Genomic DNA, 12962 nt, shown 5'->3' on the forward strand with positions numbered 1-12962 from the left:
GGCCCTGTTTGGTGACACCCGGGTCCCTCTGCTCTCCTGCGCCGGATAATTGGGGCTGCGACGGGGGCAGGAGCCTTTTGTTCTCCAGAACAATGGATTTGGGGGGAGGGGGCACCCATGGACCCAAGGGTCCGGGTGGAGGTGGCAGGGGTGGGGGGGGGTGGGGAGTTGGGCGTGGAGCACCCAGGTGTCTGGAGGTGACACCTCAAATGTTCCCAAGGACCCCCCCCCTCACCCCACAGGGCCCCAGGTGTCTGGGGACCCCCTCCTCATCCCCCCCTTCCCACTTTTAGGGGACCCAGGCATCCGGGGACTCCCTCCTCATCCCTTCCCCTCCCCATTTTAGGGGACCCAGGCGTCCAGGGACCCCCTCCCCACTCCCCACCCCCCCATTTTAGGGGAGCACCCAGGTGTCCGGGGACACTCAACCCCCTCCCCTTTTAGGGGACCCAGAGGTTTGAGGACCCCCTCCCCATCCCCCCCTTCCCACTTTTAGGGGACCCAGGCGTCCAGGGACCCCCTCCCCACTCCCCCCCCCCATTTTAGGGGACCCAGGCGTCCAGGGACCCCCTCCCCACTCCCCACCCCCCCATTTTAGGGGACCCAGGCGTCCAGGGACCCCCTCCCCACTCCCCACCCCCCCATTTTAGGGGACCCAGGCGTCCAAGGACCCCCTCCCCACCCCCCCATTTTAGGGGACCCAGGCGTCCAGGGACCTCCTCCCCACTCCCCCCCCTCCATTTTAGGGGACCCAGGCGTCCAGGGACCCCCTCCCCACTCCCCACCCCCCCATTTTAGGGGAGCACCCAGGTGTCCGGGGACACTCAACCCCCTCCCCTTTTAGGCGACCCAGAGGTCTGAGGACCCCCTCCCCATCCCCCCCTTCCCACTTTTAGGGGACCCAGGCGTCCAGGGACCCCCTCCCCACCCCCCCCCCATTTTAGGGGACCCAGGCGTCCAGGGACCCCCTCCCCCCCCCATTTTAGGGGACCCAGGCATCCAGGGACCCCCTCCCCACTCCCCCCCCCCCATTTTAGGGGACCCAGGCGTCCAGGGACCCCCTCCCCACCCCCCCATTTTAGGGGACCCAGGCGTCCAAGGACCCCCTCCCCACCCCCCCATTTTAGGGGACCCAGGCGTCCAGGGACCCCCTCCCCACCCCCCCATTTTAGGGGACCCAGGCGTCCAAGGACCCCCTCCCCACCCCCCCATTTTAGGGGACCCAGGCGTCCAGGGACCCCCTCCCCACTCCCCCCCCCCCCATTTTAGGGGATCCAGGTGTCCAGGGACCCCCTCCCCACTCCCCCCCCCCCCATTTTAGGGGACCCAGGCGTCCAGGGACCCCCTCCCCACTCCCCACCCCCCCATTTTAGGGGAGCACCCAGGTGTCCGGGGACACTCAACCCCCTCCCCCTTTTAGGCGACCCAGAGGTCTGAGGACCCCCTCCCCATCCCCCCCTTCCCACTTTTAGGGGACCCAGGCGTCCAGGCACCCCCTCCCCACCCCCCCCCTCCATTTTAGGGGACCCAGGCGTCCAGGAACCCCCTCCCCACCCCCCCCCTCCATTTTAGGGGACCCAGGCGTCCAGGCACCCCCTCCCCACTCCCCCCCCCCCCATTTTAGGGGACCCAGGCGTCCAGGGACCCCCTCCCCACTCCCCACCCCCCCATTTTAGGGAAGCACCCAGGTGTCCGGGGACACTCAACCCCCTCCCCCTTTTAGGCGACCCAGAGGTCTGAGGACCCCCTCCCCATCCCCCCCTTCCCACTTTTAGGGGACCCAGGCGTCCAGGGACCCCCTCCCCACTCCCCACCCCCCCATTTTAGGGGATCCAGGCGCCCAAGGACCCCCTCCCCATCCCTTCCCCCCCCCCATTTTAGGGGACCCAGGGGTCTGAGGATCCCCCCCACCCAAGGGACCCAGGCGTCCGGTTGTGGGGCAGCCCCCCCCCGCCCCCCCCCCCCCGTTAATTACTGAGCAAATGAACAGGGCGGCACCGGGGCACCACGGTCCGGAGAACCGGTAACGAGGGGTGCGGGGCGCCTGGGTGTCGTGTGTCCCCCCCCATCCCCCCCCCCAAAATCCACCCCCGAAACCGCCTGGGTCTGGCACCCAGATGGGGGTCCTGGGGGAGAAGGGAGACCCTGGACAGGTTTGCGGGGGTTCCCAGGGTGGTTTATGGGATGCCAGGGTTTTAAGGGGTCCCAGGGAGGTTTGGGGGTCCCTGGGGTAGTTCAGGGGGGTCCTGGGGTGTTTTGGGGGGTCCCCTGGAGAGGTTTGAGGGTTTTAGGGAGGCTGAGGGGGTCGCCAGGGGTTTTGGGGGGGGGGTCCTTGAGGGGACTGAAGGGTCCCTGGGGAGGTTTGGGGATTCCAGGGGGGTTTAGGGGGTCTCTGGAGTGGTTTTGGGGGATCCCAGAGCGGATTTGGGGGATCTACAGGAGGGGTTTGGGGCTTTCAGGGGGGCTGGGGGCACCTTGGGGGGGTAGGAGAGTCCCCAGGGTGTTTGGGGGTGTTTGGGGGGACTGGGGGTCCCTGGGATGGTTTAGGGGATCCCCGGGGGGGGAGGTTCCCTAGAGCAGTTTGGGGCTTTTACGGGGACTGAAGGGGGCCCAGGGAGGTTTGGGGGTCCCTAGGGTAGTTTAGGGGGTACTGGGGTGTTCTGGTGGGGGGTCTCCTGGAGGGGTGTGAGTTTTAGGGGGGCTGAAGCAGTCCCCAGGGGGTTTGGGGGGGTCCCTGGGGTAGTTTTGGGGGGTGCTGGAGGGATTTAGGAGATCGCTGGGTGATTTTGGGGTCCCAGGGGGAATTTCAGGGGTCCTCTCGAGGGGCTTGGGGCTCTCAGGGGGCCTGGGGGCACCTTGAGGGGGCAGGAGAGTCTCCAGGGTGTTTGGGGGTGCTCAGGGGGCTTGGGAGGGGGTCTCTGGAGTGGTTTAGGGGATCCCCTGAGGGATTTGGGGGTTTTAATGGGGCTGAGGGATCCCAAGAGAGGTTTGGGGGTCCCTGGGGTAGTTCAGGGGGGTCCTGGGGTGTTTTGGGGGGTCCCCTGGAGAGTTTTGAGGGTTTTAGGGGGGCTGAGGGGGTCCTCAGGGGATTTGGGGGTGCTTGAGGGGACTGAAGGGTCCCTGGGGAGGTTTGGGGGGTTCCAGGGGTGGTTTTGGGATCACCAGGGGAGGATTTGGGGGGTGTCTGGGGGTCGTTTTAGGGGTGCCGAAGGTTCCCCTAGGAGGGGTTTAGGGCTCCAGGGAGGTTGAGGGGGGTCCCAGGGAGGTTTGGGGGGGTCCCTGGGGAGCTGAGGGGTCCCTCGGCTGGTTTATGGGGTCTCAGGGAGTTCAGGGTGGTCCCAGGGCTGGTTTTGGGGGGCCCCTTGAGGGGGCTGAAGGGTCCGTGGGGAGTTTAGGATTACTTTGGGGTTCCCGGGGGGTTTAGGGGGTCTCCGGGGTGGTTTGCAAGGCCCCAAGTGGGATTTGGGGGTCCCTTGGAGGGATTTGGGGCTTTCAGGGTCCTGGTGCATCTTGGGGGGGGGGGGGCGTGGGAGAGTCTCCAGCGGGTTTGGGGGTCCTTGGGGATATTGGGGGGGTCTCTGGGGTGGTTTTGGGGCCCCAGGGAGACTGTGGGGGTCCGGGGGGGGTGAGGGGTCTTTGGGACGCTGAGGGGTCTCTGGGGTGGTTTTGGGGTTCCCAGGGGGGGTTTAGGGGGTCTCTGGTGTTGTTTTGGGGGTGCCAGGGGGGATTTGGGGGTTCCCCTGGAGGGGTTTTGGGGCTCCAGAGATGCTGAGGGGGTCAGGGGTCTTTGGGGGGGCTGAGGGACTCCTGGGGAGGTTTTGGGGGAGGGTCTCTGTGGTGGTTTTGGGGTTCTCGGGGGGGGGTTAAGGGGTCTCTGAGTGGTTTTAGGCGTCTCAGGGGAGATTTGGGGGTCCCCTGGAGGGATCTGGGGTTTTAAGGGGCTGAGGGGGTCCCAGGGAGGTTTGGGGGGCTCAGGTGAAGTTTAGGAGGGTACTGGGGTGTTTGGGGGTCCCCTGGAGGGATTTGGGGGTGCCAGGGGTGCTGATGGTGTCCCAGGGGGTTTGTAGGGTCTCCTGGGGGATTTGGGGGGGTCCCTGGAGAATTGGGGCATCCCAGGGGGTGACTTAGGGGTCTCCAGGAGGCGTTTGGGGTCCCCAGGGCATCTTGGGGGGGGTTGGAGACTCCCCAGGGTGTTTGGGGGTCCTTGGGGGGATTGGGGGTCTCTGGGATGGTTTAGGGGATCCGAGGGGGGCATTTGCGGGACCCCTGGAGGGATTTGGGGGTTTTAAGGGGGCTGAGGGGGTCCCTGGGGTAGTTTAGGGGGGTCCTGGGGTGCTGATGGGGTTCCCCTGGAGGGGTTTGGGGGTGCCAGGGGTGCTGATGGGGTTCCAGCGGGGGTTAAGTCATCTTTGAGGGGTTCAAAGGTCCCTGGGTTGGTTTAAGGGGGTCCCGGGGGGGGGTTTGGAGGTCCCAGGGGGGATTTGTGTCTTTCAGGGGAGCTGAGGGGGTCTTAAGGGAACTGAGGGGGGTCCCAGGGAGGTTTTGGGGGTCCCTGAAGTAGTTAGGGGGTCCCTGGAGGTGGTTTTAGGGTTCCTGGGGGAGATTTGGGGGTCCCTTGGAGGGGTTTGGGGCTTTCAGGGGGGCTGGGGGCATCTTGGGTGGGGGTGGGAGAGTCCCCAGGGCATTTGGGGGTCCTCGGCGGGGTTGAGGGGGGTCCCTGGGGTGGTTTTGGGGATCCTGGGGGAGATTTGGGGGTCCTCTGGAGGGGTTTGGGGGTTTCAAGGCAGCTGAAGGGGTCCCAGGGAGGTTTGGGGGTCCCTGGGGTAGTTTAGGGGGGTCCCGGGGTGTTTTGGGGGTCCCGGGGTGTTTTGGGGGGTCCCAGGGTGTTTTGGGGCGAGGTTTTTTTTTTGCAGTGGCAAAGGCGACGCAAAAGGCAGCGCCAGGGGAGCCTGCACGAACGCGACGCAAAGGCGACGCAGCGAGGGGGTGCAAGAGCCGGCGCGGAAAAAGGGGGCGCAAGGGGTCGGTGCCAAAAAATGCGACGCGAAGGGCAAGAAGGGGCGGCAAGGAGCGGGTTGTGAAAGAGGACGCAGGAGGAAACGTGCCAAAGGCGCCGCAGAGGCCGGCGCAAAAAAAACGCGGCCCGAGGGGGTCGCGAAAGGGGCCGCGAGAAGAGCGTGCGAAATCGCAGCGCAAAGGGCGACGAGGAGGGGGCGCGCGCGCCGAAACGCGACGTGAGAGCGGGTGCAGGAGGAACGCGGGGCCTGCAAAAAAAAAGCAGGTGCGAGGTGGCGGGGTGGGGTGTGCAGGGCCAGGCCGGGGGGCGGCCGTGCCGCCACATGTGGTGCACGTCGCCGCGCGTCGGTGTGCGTTGGTGCACGTCGCTGTGCGTCGCTGTGCGTTGGTGCACGTCGCTGCGCGTCGCTGCGTGTCGCTGCGTGTCGGTGTGCGTTGGTGCTCGTCGGTGTGCGTCGCTGTGCGTTGGTGCACGTCGCTGCACGTCGGTGCGCGTTGCTGCGTGTCGGTGTGCGTTGGTGCACGTCGCTGAGCGTCGGTGCGCGTTGGTGCACGTCGGTGCGCGTTGCTGCGTGTCGGTGTGCGTTGGTGCATGTCGGCGCACATCAGCATGCATCAGCGCGCATCGGCATGCATCAGTCTGCCCGGGGTGCGGCAGCAGATGGCAGCAGCCGCAGGAAAGTGCAAAGGGGTTACGGCACGGCACTGTTCACATTTGCCCCCAGACTGGGTTATTTCTCCCCATTTTTTGTTTTGCACCGGGTTAAATCATTGCACCACTCACATTTGCCCCCAGACTGGGTTATTTCTCCCCATTTTTTGTTTTGCACCGGGTTAAACCATTGCACCGTTCACATTTGCCCCCAGACTGGGTTATTTGCCCCCAGACTGGGTTATTTCTCCCCATTTTTTACATTTGCTCCGGGTTAAATCATTGCACCACTCACATTTGCCCCAGACTGGGTTATTTCTCCCCATTTTTTGTTTTGCACCAGGTTAAATCATTGCACCGTTCACATTTGCCCCCAGACTGGGTTATTTCTCCCCATTTTTTTGTTTTGCACCGGGTTAAATCATTGCACCACTCACATTTGCCCCAGACTGGGTTATTTCTCCCCATTTTTTTGTTTTGCACCGGGTTAAATCATTGCACTGTTCACATTTGCCCCAGACTGGGTTATTTCTCCCCATTTTTTGTTTTGCTCCGGGTTAAATCATTGCACCACTCACATTTGCCCCAGACTGGGTTATTTCTCCCCATTTTTTTGTTTTGCACCGGGTTAAATCATTGCACCACTCACATTTGCCCCAGACTGGGTTATTTCTCCCCATTTTTTGTTTTGCACCAGGTTAAATCATTGCACCGTTCACATTTGCCCCAGACTGGGTTATTTCTCCCCATTTTTTACATTTGTACTGGGTTAAATCATTGCACCACTCACATTTGCCCCAGACTGGGTTATTTCTCCCCATTTTTTGTTTTGCACCGGGTTAAACCATTGCACCGTTCACATTTGCCCCCAGACTGGGTTATTTCTCCCCATTTTTTACATTTGCTCCGGGTTAAATCATTGCACCACTCACATTTGCCCCAGACTGGGTTATTTGCCCCCAGACTGGGTTATTTCTCCCCATTTTTTACATTTGCACCGGGTTAAATCATTGCACCACTCACATTTGCCCCCAGACTGGGTTATTTGCCCCCAGACTGGGTTATTTCTCCCCATTTTTTACATTTGCTCCAGGTTAAATCATTGCACCACTCACATTTGCCCCCAGACTGGGTTATTTGCCCCCAGACTGGGTTATTTCTCCCCATTTTTTACATTTGCACCGGGTTAAATCATTGCACCACTCACATTTGCCCCCAGACTGGGTTATTTCTCCCCATTTTTTACATTTGCACCGGGTTAAATCATTGCACCACTCACATTTGCCCCCAGACTGGGTTATTTGCCCCCAGACTGGGTTATTTCTCCCCATTTTTTGTTTTGCACCGGGTTAAATCATTGCACTGTTCACATTTGCCCCAGACTGGGTTATTTCTCCCCATTTTTTACATTTGCTCCGGGTTAAATCATTGCACCACTCACATTTGCCCCAGACTGGGTTATTTGCCCCCAGACTGGGTTATTTCTCCCCATTTTTTGTTTTGCACCGGGTTAAATCATTGCACCACTCACATTTGCCCCCAGACTGGGTTATTTCTCCCCATTTTTTACATTTGCTCCGGGTTAAATCATTGCACCACTCACATTTGCCCCAGACTGGGTTATTTGCCCCCAGACTGGGTTATTTCTCCCCATTTTTTGTTTTGCACCGGGTTAAATCATTGCACCACTCACATTTGCCCCAGACTGGGTTATTTGCCCCCAGACTGGGTTATTTGCCCCCAGACTGGGTTATTTCTCCCCATTTTTTTGTTTTGCACCAGGTTAAATCATTGCACCACTCACATTTGCCCCCAGACTGGGTTATTTCTCCCCATTTTTTACATTTGCACTGGGTTAAATCATTGCACCACTCACATTTGCCCCCAGACTGGGTTATTTCTCCCCATTTTTTTGTTTTGCACCAGGTTAAATTATTGCACCACTCACATTTGCCCCCAGCCTGGGTTATTTGCCCCCATTTTTTACATTTGCTCCGGGTTAAATCATTGCACCACTCACATTTGCCCCAGACTGGGTTATTTGCCCCCAGACTGGGTTATTTCTCCCCATTTTTTGTTTTGCACCGGGTTAAATCATTGCACCACTCACATTTGCCCCCAGACTGGGTTATTTGCCCCCAGACTGGGTTATTTGCCCCCAGACTGGGTTATTTCTCCCCATTTTTTACATTTGCTCCGGGTTAAATCATTGCACCACTCACATTTGCCCCCAGACTGGGTTATTTCTCCCCATTTTTTACATTTGCTCCGGGTTAAATCATTGCACCACTCACATTTGCCCCCAGACTGGGTTATTTGCCCCCAGACTGGGTTATTTGCCCCCAGACTGGGTTATTTCTCCCCATTTTTTACATTTGACCAGGTTAAATCATTGCACCGTTCGCATTTGCACCTGGCCTGGGTTATTTCTGCTTCTTTTTGCTTCCCCGAAGCCGGTTGCGTCACCCTCCCTCCCCACCCCTCCTTTTCCTCCACCTCCTCATCCGGATGAAATTTCAAACAAACCCCATCTGAACCTGCCCAGATCCGGGTTCCTTTTTTTTTGGGGGGGGGGGGGGGGAATGAAGGGGGAAACAAAATAATAATAAATAATAGAAGACTTTGCTTTTCGAAGGCGAGGCGGCTGCCGGATTGCAAAAGGTCAGGAGAGGATTAACCTCCGGGGAAGCTTTCTGCTCCTTGCAAAGCTTCGCTTTTTTGCCAAACCTGCCGCACGTCGCACGGGGAAGACGAATCCCTCGGCGTTCGCACGCTGCAGCCTGGAAAAAAATGGCATCCTCGCCCGGAAAATTGCACCCCCAGCTGTACAATGCCGGGATTTTTTTTGCAAAATCTTGCAAAAAAAAACCCCACAAACCATCGTTTTCCTCGCAGCATCCCCGCTGGTTCTGCTTGCGGCCGCGGTCTGGCCGGCCGCGCAGCTCAGGTTGCAAAACCCCCGGGCGTCCCGCCAGCTCCTCTCGGATTTCTGGGAACGCCGCGGCCTACTGCCCCCGCCGTCCTCCCGCGCCTTCGCTTCCCGCTTGCCTCTCGGGTTGATTTATTGATTTATTACATTTTAATTTTCTTTTTTTTTTTTTTTGGCAAGGGGGAACGGCTGAGACGTGGCCGCCCCGGGGCGGGGGGCGGCGGCGGGCGGCGGGGAGAACACCTGATATTTCTGCTCCCCTCCCGGAGGTAAATAAAATCCGACCGCCGTGCGTAATCCGGGGTGAAAGGGTTGGGAAGGTGGAAAGGGGGGGGGGGATGACGTGAGGGCTCCTGGCTTGCCACGCCGACCCGCGGGGGTTTTGGGTTGCGAGAGGCCCCGCTGGGGTTTGCGCTGCGCGTCGCCGCTGACCGCGGCCTTGCGTTGCCTTGGCGTGCGGCGCCCCTCGCCGTGGTTTGCGGTTTCCGTCGCCGCAGCTCGCAATTTCCCTCTCCCAGATTTGCAATTCCCCTCGCCGCGGGTTGCGACGCCCCCTCGCCGCGATTCGCGGTGCCCCTCGCCGTGGTTCGCGGTTTCCGTCGCCGCAGTTTGCAGGGCCCCTCGCTGTGGATTGCAACAGGCCTCGCGTCCGGATTGCAAGGCCACTGATTTTGGATTCGATGCGCGTCGCTTTGGATCGCAACGCGCCCCCCTCCGCCTTGCAAAGCCTTTTGCTGTGGATTGCAAATCCTGCGGCGCTGGGTTTGCGATGCACCAGGCTTTGTTTTGCAATGCAGCACGCTGTGGGTTGCAATGCAGCACGCTGTGGGTTGCAATGCAGCACGCTGTGGGTTGCAATGCAGAACGCTGGGGGCTGTGAGGCCCCTCGCTGCAGGTTGCAATGCACCACGCTGTTTTTTGCTATGCACCAGGCTTTGTTTTGCAATGCAGCACGTTGGTTTTTTGCGATGCAGCACGCTGGGGGTTGCAACGCCCCTCGCTGCAGGTTGCAATGCACCAGGCTTTGTTTTGCGATGCAGCATGCTGTGGGTTGCAATGCAGCACGCTGGGGGCTGTGACACCCCTCGCTGCAGGTTGCGATGCAGCATGCTGGGGGTTGCAATGCCCCTCGCTGCAGGTTGCAATGCACCACACTGTGGGTTGCGATGCACCAGGCTTTGTTTTGCGATGCAGCACGCTGTGGGTTGCAATGCACCATGCTGTTTTTTGCGATGCACCAGGCTTTGTTTTGCAATGCAGCACGCTGGGGGTTGCAATGCCCCTCGCTGCAGGTTGCGATGCAGCACACTGGGGGTTGCGATGCACCAGGCTTTGTTTTGCAATGCAGCACACTGGGGGTTGCGACGCCCCTCGCTGCAGGTTGCGATGCAGCACGCTGGGGGTTGCGATGCACCAGGCTTTGTTTTGCGATGCAGCACGCTGTGGGTTGTGATGCAGCACACTGGGGGCTGTGACACCCCTCACTGCAGGTTGCGATGCAGCACGCTGGGGGTTGCGATGCACCAGGCTTTGTTTTGCGATGCAGCACGCTGGGGGTTGTGATGCAGCACGCTGGGGGCTGTGACACCCCTCGCTGCAGGTTGCGATGCACCACACTGTTTTTTGCAATGCACCAGGCTTTGTTTTGCGTTGCAGCATGCTGTGGGTTGTGATGCAGCACGCTGTTTTTTTGCAATGCACCAGGCTGGGGGTTGCGACGCCCCTCGCTGCAGGTTGCGATGCAGCACGCTTGGGGTTGCGATGCAGCACGCTGGGGGCTGCGATGCCCCTCGCTGTGGGTTGCGATGCACCACGCTGTTTTTTGTGATGCAGCAGGCTTTGCTTTGCGATGCACCACACTGTTTTTTGCAATGCACCAGGCTTTGTTTTGCGTTGCAGCATGCTGTGGGTTGTGATGCAGCACGCTGTTTTTTTGCAATGCACCAGGCTGGGGGTTGCAACGCCCCTCGCTGCAGGTTGCGATGCACCACGCTGTGGGTTGCGATGCACCACGCTGTTTTTTGTGATGCAGCAGGCTTTGCTTTGCGATGCAGCACGCTGGTTTTTTGCGATGCCCCACACTTTCGGGTTGCAATGCGCTTTGCATACGATTGCAACCGGCCTTGCTTTGCATTTCCCCGTTCCTAGATGACCTTGAACCCAAAATCCCCTCCCTGGTTTTTTTTTTTTTTTCCCGTGCATCTTTTTACAATTGACGTTTGCGGGGGGGGATAAAACGCGATTCCTCCACCCGCGTTGGGTCCGGTCCCCCGTTTTCGCGCACCCCGTTAAGTTTTTTTGACGTTGCACGACCCGGCTTGGAAAGGGCTGATCTGCTGGGGTCACCTCCGCTCGTTTTTTTTTTGGGGGGGAAAAAACACCCCAATTTCTTCACCCCTGGGAATTAATTTCCCGGGGAAACACCCTTTTCCCAGAACAGAGGCTACCTGCTTTTCGAGCAGCATCAGCGAAAACGTTTTTTTTTTTTCCGTGGAACTCGCCGAACTCCAACGCTCGCAAATATTTGAGCTCAAAAATAGCAAATCAGGTCCCGCGCCTGGGGAAGGTGTCCAAAGCCCGCCCACGGCTAACTGCCTTTCGCTCGTGATGGACTGGGAGGGATTTCTGGTGAACTGGGTGTTCTGGGCAGGATCAGCAGCGCCGGATATTTCCGTGGCAGGTTGCAGGAGGCCACAATTAAGTGATTTATAACTTTTTTTTTTTTTTTAAGGCATTTTGGGTTTGTTAGAGTTCTTCGGGGGTAATAAATAATAAATCCTGTGCGATTTGATTTGATTGCTTTCGGGTTTTGCTTTAATTGCTTTGGGATTTTGTTTTAATTGCCTGGGGATTCGTTTTAATTGCTTGGGGACTTGTGAGAATTCTTTGGGATCATTTGGAACCACTTGGGGGTTTTCCAAAATCACTTTGGGATTTGTTATACACACTTTCAGATAATTTGTAAGTAGTTTGAGTATTTTCTAATTAATTTGAGAGGGTGTAATTACTTTGAGAGGGGTTTATAATTGCTTTGGGATTTGTTTTAATTGCTTGGGGAACGCGAGAATTCCTTTGGGACCATTTGGAAATACTTTGGGGGTTTTCCAGCGTCGCTTTGGGATTTAAGTGCTGTGGGATTTGTTGTAATGAAGTGCGCGGGGATTCTTTGTCACGGATTTGCTCGGGCTGTTCCCCCGCCCTCCCCAGTTGCGAGGGATTGCGCAAACCCCGTCATCGCTGCGGGCTTCTCGCTTCACGTGAAGTACTCCAGAAGTCGAGCAGCTGCTGACTCAATGGAAGGAAAGAATTTAGTAGAAACAGAGTGACCTTGCGTGGACTTCCCAGGAAAAAGTTGAGGGTTTTTAATTTTTTTTTAATGTTTCAAGGGGATATTGAGGTATTATATTGAAAAAACCCTCCCAGAGAGAGGGCCGGTGGGTGCACAGGGATGCACGCACATGGCTGCTGTCAACTCACGCAACTTTCTGGCTTCAGTGAGCCCCAAAATCTACTTATCAGGCAGCCAATTCTCTTTTTTTTCCCCCAAGTTATTAATTATTCTTTATTCATTTTTAATTAGCCTGCTGCTGTCTCCCTGTGCGAAGTAACGCAAGAGTGGAGGGTGTTTGTGTCACCTCCGAAAAGGTCTCGCTCCCATGGCAATTCAGTCATTCCCTGAAGTAGGAAACGATTTGGGGTATTTCGCCATGGGAAATACATTGAAGGTGTTTCCTCACAGAAAATTGGGATGTTTCATCGTGGGAGACATCTCGGGGTGTTTCGCCGTGGGAATATTTCCCACATTGGGTTGTTTCACCATGGGAGATGTTGGGTGGTGTCAAGATGGGAGACGCGTTGGGTTGTTTGACCATGGGAAGACACGTTGGGGAGTTTCAACATGGTAGATGTGCTGGGGAGTTTCAGCATGGGAGACACGTTGGGTGGGTTTGTCACCATGGGAAGACATGTTGGGTGGGTTTGTCACCACGGGAAGACATGTTGGGTGGGTTTGTCACCATGGGAAGAAACGTTGGGTGGGTTTGTCACCATGGGAAGACGCGTTGGGTTGGTTTTCCACCACAGGAAGACACGTTGGGTGGGTTTGTCACCATGGGAAGGCACGTTGGGTGGGTTTGTCACCATGGGAAGGCACGTTGGGTTGTTTCATCATGGGAAATACACAGATCCTTTTGCTGAGGAAACCACTCTGAAGCGTTTCCCCATTTTTCCCAATTTCTCTCCCCCGTCCCACTGGGTAGGGGGAGGGTGAATAAGAAACTGTGTGGTGATCTGGGCTAAACCACCACAGTGCAAAGAGAGAAGACAATTCCCATTGTCCCCCCCACCCCAGAATTTACAAAACAA

This window comes from Chlamydotis macqueenii, unplaced genomic scaffold (assembly GCF_036417535.1).
Source record: "Chlamydotis macqueenii isolate bChlMac1 unplaced genomic scaffold, bChlMac1.mat HAP1_SCAFFOLD_185, whole genome shotgun sequence".
NCBI classification, from domain to species: Eukaryota; Metazoa; Chordata; class Aves; order Otidiformes; family Otididae; genus Chlamydotis; species Chlamydotis macqueenii.